Source organism: Pongo pygmaeus, chromosome 14 (genome assembly GCF_028885625.2).
Source record: "Pongo pygmaeus isolate AG05252 chromosome 14, NHGRI_mPonPyg2-v2.0_pri, whole genome shotgun sequence".
Taxonomy (NCBI): Eukaryota; Metazoa; Chordata; class Mammalia; order Primates; family Hominidae; genus Pongo; species Pongo pygmaeus.
In genome coordinates this window covers 67848959-67855531 of record NC_072387.2, presented here as the reverse complement: position 1 = coordinate 67855531, position 6573 = coordinate 67848959, and the positions used below count along the sequence as shown (strand labels likewise).

Genomic DNA, 6573 nt, shown 5'->3' with positions numbered 1-6573 from the left:
TCTCAGCTACTTTTTCACTTTAATGCCACCTTCTTCAGACAAATACAAATCACCTTGAAATGTATTTGATTCTGCCACAGCAGAAACTGAATTCCTGGTATAGAAAGAATTCTACCTTGGCAAAGACTCTACAATGGAAGAGAAAAACAGTAGTTTGGGAAACAGATATAGATTCAATGTTCTAGGGTTACAGAGAATTTGAGGTTCTTTATGCTGGAAGAGACATCTGCCAGGAGCCTTGAACATCCCTGCCCATTCTTTCTGAGTGCACCAGGTTACAAAGCTTCTGCTTGTCACATAGGCAGCTGAATAGGTCAAAGTGAGGAGAGTGTGGTTACCAGGTAACTCAGTCCCTGGGTAAAGTAAACTTGCTAGTGGCTTGCCCAAAAGTACTAGATTCTTGGCCCTGGGTTTCTCTTTTTTAACAGAATTCACTGCTTATGCAGGTGTCATTTGGTCCCTTTTGTCATCCTGTGTGAATTGAGACTGGGAAAACTGGCCCAAATATGCTGGCTCTCTGGTTACCATTTCTGTTGTGAGTAATACAGTATTCCCCGCTTACCTGAAGTTTTGTTTTCAGTTTCAGTTACCGGCATTAACTGTGGTTCACAAATATTAAATGGACATTCCGGAAGTAAATGTTCCCATAACTTTTACTGCAGTATATTGTTATAATTGCTGTGTTTTATTATTAGTTATTGTTATTAATCTCTTACTGTGCCTAATTTATAACTTCAACTTTACCATAGGTATGTATGTATAGGAGAAAACATAGCATAGGTAGAGTTTGGTACTATCTGTGATTTTAGGCATCCACTGGGCATCTTGAAAAGTATTTTCCGCAGATAAGAGGGGACTACTGCACCACCTTTCTCTGATTCAGAAATCCTGTCTTCTGTCAGCATCCATGAAACTGTGAAAAGCTGTTAGCTTTCAAGTAGGGTAAAATCCAGACCCTTTTCAGCTCCTGAAACCTTAGGGATTCAAAGGTGAAAATAGAAAATTTATTAGAAGTGAAAAAGTCTGGTTTAGATATATAAATTTTGAAATCAAATATATGTAGGTGGGAATTGAAATTGAGGGCATAGATGTGATTGCCTGAGGAGAGGGTAGAGTTGTCAGAGGCTGAGACCTGCTGGGCTGCATTCCCAGATGGTTAAACATTCTAAGTCACAGGGTGAGATAGGAGGTTGGCACAAGATACCAGTCATAAAGACCTTGTTGATAAAACAGGTTGCAGTAAAGAAGCAGGCTAAAACCCACCAAAATCAAGATGATGATGAGTGACCTCTGGTTGTCCTCACTGCTACTCTTCCACCAGCGCCATAACAGTTTACAAATGCCATGGCAATGTCAGGAAGTTACCCTATATTGTCTAAAAAGGGGAGGCATGAATAATGCACCCCTTGCTTAGCATATAATCAAGAAATAACCATAAAAATTGGCAATCAGCTGCCCTCGGGGCTGCTATATCTATGGAGCATTCTTTTACTCTTTTATTTGTAAAAGTAGCCCTTCGTTTATTCCTTTACTTCCTAATAAACTTACTTTCACTTTACTCTATGGACTTGCCCTTAATTATTTTTTGCATCAGATACAAGAACCCTCTCTTGGGGTCTGGATTGAGATCCCTTTCATGTATCAGACTCACATGAGGACTTTGTTTAAGTTTGGACTTTAAATAACTTTAGTAAATAAAGGTTTGGTAGAGGAACCTGGGCCTAAACAAAGACACGAGAGAAAATCAGAAAGGTAGGAGGTAAAACAGAAGATTATTGTTTCATGGAAGTCAAGAGAAGACACCTTTTCAAGAAGAAACGTGTATTAAACACTGTTGAGAAATCAAGAGATATTAGGATAAAAATGTCCATTCTGTTTAACAAGATGAGGAAGAGATATAGGGAGTTACTAGAAGGGAAGTGGGTTGAAAGGTTTATTAAAATATTGAGGAAGGACTAATTGACAAGTTGTGTTTGAACACACTGAGGGAATAGATAGACTGTAAGTTTCTCTGCAATGCAGGATATGATGCCATACGATGGAGAGGGTAGGGTGACATGGGATTGGATGGATGCATGGAAAGTGCAGGTTAAAATGCTTGAAATTGATTTCCCTCAGATAAGGGGGGACTACTGCAGGGTGCAGGGGAATACTCCTATGTAGAAAGAGAAGGCCAGGCAAGGTGGCTTACGCCTGTAATCCCAGAACTTTGGGAGACTGAGGTGGGTGAATCCCACAGTCAGGAGATTGAGACCATCCTAGCCAACATGGTGAAACCCCATCTCTACTAAAAACACAAAAATTAGCTGGGCATGGTGGTGCATGGTTTGTAATCCCAGCTACTCGGGAGGCTGAGGCAGGAGAATCGCTTGAACCAGGGAGTCGAAGGTTGCAGTGAGCCGAGATCATGCCACTGCACTCCAGCCTGGGCGACAGAGCGAGACTCCCTCTCAAAATAAATAAATAAATAAATAAATAAATAAATAAATAAAATAAAGAAGAAGCATTTTTCCATTATTACAGGAAGCAAGGAAAATAGGGTGGGTGCCCATATTGTAGGAGTTAATGTTTTGTTAGATGGAAGATAAAGTTTCTGATGACTTTGTTTTCTGTCAGAATAAAGAAGCAAAACATGCCGTGACATGTCCTGGGACTGAAGGTTTGAATCAGGTGGTGAAGCTTTAAAAACTAGGAACAACTCAAATGTCCATTAACCAATAAACAGATAAAGAAAATGTGGTGTATCCATACAATGGAAAGTTATTCAGTAAAAAGGAATGAAGTACTGATACACACCACAACGGGGATGAACCTTCACAGCATGCTAATTGAAGAAACAACCAGTCACAAAAGACCAGACATTTTGTGATTTCATTTATATAAAATATCCAGAATATGTACCTCCACAGATATTAAAAGTAAATTATGGGTTGCCAAAGCCAGGGGCATTGAAAATTGAGAAAAAATGGGGAACAACGGCCAATGTATATGGGGTTTCTTTTGAGAATGATAAAAATGTTCCAAAATTAGATAGTGGTGATAGTTGCATAACTCTTTGAATATATTAAAAACCACTGGATTAAAAAATTTTAAAGGGCAAATTTTATTATATGTAAATTAAATCTCAATGAAGCTTTTATTTAAAAAAGAAGAGGCAGGCAGTTTAAAAAATTCCTAAGAATACTTGCTAATTTAAGTTTAATTCTATGTAAATATACTTTCTTCTATTCTTTTTGCTTTTTCTAGCTAGAGTGAATTATAGTCCCTCCCAAATGATAAATTTTTAAGACGTTCTTTGATGTGTTTCTCCTAAATTTGCTTCTGACTCATCCGTTCCTTAGTACTTCAGCTTTTCTCTATCAATAGCTTCAGTCTTGTGAATCACTTTTCTAAAATTTCTGTTTCTGTCTTTCTTTCAAAAATAGCGCTCTGGAGCTTCTGTAAATAGTTTAGTGACAGCATTTCTGAAATTTTTATTACACAACTCTTAGTTTGCTATTGTAAGTACTATATTTTCCAGGTTTCTCTATAAATAAGTATTCCTCTCATCTTTTACACTTGAAATAAATTTTGAGGAATCTGTGTCTTTACTGCAGGATAAGCATAATACCCTGAAAGAACCTATTCTAGTAGAAATAACCAAGTTAAAGATGTTGCATTCCAAATTTATGATTGAATGCAAATGCCTCATTACAAAGCAAATCCTTCATTTAAAATTGTTCACTAGGATGGGTCTTAAAATCTTCAATCTGGTTAAATTTAACACACTGAAAAATCGTATTCAGAAATATTTGATGGGCCTAGAGCAATGTTAGATCAATCTGCATTTACCTCTAAATTTTTATGCTAGTGATTTACTTTATACATGCTATTCTCTTGGATGGAAAGTCCTTGTCCATCTTAATCAAAGTATTTACAGCATTTTTTAAGAAAAATCTGGTTCAAATTTTACCTTATCCAAGATGCCTTCAAGATAAACCTGACTTCCTGATGTCCTGATATTACGCCATCTAAATAATGAAGTGCACAGTTTGTGTGTTATGCATTTGAACTTTATAGTATCCTCTTTCTAATTATTTCGCATGTATATACTTTGTCTTATAATTAGATTTCAAATATTTCAATGACATGTCTATGAATTTTATTTGTATATACTTCATAGAGCATAGAATATAAAATGATCATTATATACATACTGGATTATTTATAAGAACAGATAAATTAAAAATTGCATGAAAAATAAGACATGTTTAAAATGACATATTTTGTTATGATATATTCCTACCTCCCTGGTCATGTTGTCAGTACTTTTCTTGTAATTATTGCCCTTCTAGTACTAGTAAGTGTATTAGTCCATTCTCACACTGCTATAAAGAACTACCTGAGACTGGATAATTTATGAAGAAAAGAGGTTTAATTGACTCACAGTTCCACAGGCTTAAGAGGAAGCATCACTGGGAGGCCTCAGGAAACTTATAATCATGGCTTATGGTGAAGAGGACGCAAGGACATCTTACCATGGTGGATCAGGAGAGAGAAAGAGAGAGTGAAAGGGGAAGTGCCCCACACTTTTAAACTGTCATATCTCATGAGAACTTACTCACTAGCATGAGAACAGCAAGGAGGAAATCTGCCCCCATAAGTCAGTCACCTCCCACCAGATCCCTCCTCTAAGACTGGGGATTACAATTCAAAATGAGACTTGGGTGGGGACTCAGAACCAAATCATATCAGTAACAAAAGAAAACATTGAGGAAATATAAAAAAGACATGAAGCTATGATTGCACCACTGTACTCCAGCTTAGGTAACAGAACAAGACCTTGTCTCAAAAAAAAAATATATATATATACATATATATATGTATATATATATAGAAAAGGAGACAAAATAATACATGGCTATTAAAAAGAGTTTTTCGGCATAATTGTAATCTACTTTGTAAAAAACTGAGTCAGAGAGAATCAACATAAAGATGAATTTTAGCTCTGGCAATATCAAAATCATCATAGTAAGTGCAATTTCATTATTTTGGAAGTGATAGAATTCCTTGGAAAAACATAGTAGGAAATTCCTGTTGCTGAGATTTAGAGGCCAATACTGAGGGGGGAAATGTGATGTTTACATAGCATTCCAAACTTGCATATTACTTTATTCCTTTGAAAATTGATGTGAAGTAAGTGGAGTGAACAGGATCCCTGGTGAGCATATTTGACAGATCCTACCCTCCCGCACAGTGTGACTATCTGCTTTCCTTCATTTAGTAGTTCACAGATTTATTGAACACTTACTGTGTGCCCCACACATTCCTAGGTGTCAGGGTTGGTACAGTATTTTTCTCTCTTTGTGGCTCTTCAGCTGTTAGTGTTAGTTCTTGAAAGTGAGGTAGCTGCCTATCCTGAAAGACACAGGTTTTGCAGGAGGAAGTAGCTAAGATTTAGTGAAAGGGAGTATATAGTTTTAGGACCAACAGAAAACGTACAACTGGATGAGATGATGTAATTTAGGCTATATCTGGCTTATTTTTCTAGGAAATTTTAGTGTATAATCCTTATCACATTTCACAATGTCTTCAAATTATGTTCGCACTTTCTATTAAAAGGCTCTTTTCTTCTGAGTTACTTTTTTCTAAAACTTTATCATGTGTCACGGGAACACATTATTCTCCATGTGGGTTTTTTCACTACATTTTAACACAGTGAGCTTTTTGTCTCTAACATGTCCCGCCCACTGTGTTACCTGTCATTCTGTGTGGAACAACAGAAAGTATGACCTTACTCACTGTACTACTAATGGAACATGTTTTGGGTCTCTACCAGAAAAGGACCTATCTTTTGACAGAGAGATGCCTATCTTTCGATAGAGATAGAGGACCTATCTTCAAAATTTTCTCTAAAAGGAGACCATTGAGGATCTTTAAATAAAGTAGTGTCACTCTATCAATTTTTTTTTGCAGTTTGATTTTGTAATTTAAACATTTAAAACATACTATTTCCAAAAAGTATGACATTGCATACTCAACAGGACGTCTTCCTTTTCCCTCTTGTCTGGTTGAGCTTTGCCATATGTTTATCTCCTAGTTCAAGTCCACAATGTGTTTCCTTTGCCTGACGGACTGCTTCCTGCATGCCTCCTTTACCTTGATGTTAGTGTTGCTCCTTCCCCAACAAACTGCACTGGTAAAACCCCTTCAAATTCCTCTTTTATACTTCTTTCTACTCTTGTTACATTCTTCTGCATAAGCAGAAGACAGTCACAGTTACAAGTGAGGGATTACCCACAGGGATTTATTTCTATGAACAAGAAACCTCCAGTTAAAGAACATTTCAGTGGTGAGCAAAGGATTTTTTTTGCATATTATATCTTTTAAAGGACACTGGTCCAATAGTTCTTGATGTGCTGAAGATTTTTTTTTCTCCCTACAGTTCATCTAGTTCCTCATTTGATGGTTTGTTACCTTCTATTTTTTTTAATGCTGCAATGTAATTTGACAAAATATTCTAAGTATTTATCACAGGGGAAAAAAGAACTAACCAGTAATTTTAAAATATTTGAAATATATTTTGATGTGTTA

The 6573-nt window shown here is 36.4% G+C and overlaps 1 long non-coding RNA gene across 1 annotated transcript; it reads right to left on the bottom strand.

Moving 5' to 3' along the window:
• Positions 1-689: 689 nt before the first annotated feature.
• Positions 690-4517, bottom strand: LOC129011780 (uncharacterized). Its single transcript, XR_008493435.2, has 3 exons — positions 4427-4517; positions 3953-4010; positions 690-974 (listed from the first exon to the last, which is right to left on the bottom strand). It is a non-coding gene; the product is annotated as an uncharacterized LOC129011780 (long non-coding RNA).
• Between the last annotated feature and the right edge of the window lie 2056 nt (positions 4518-6573).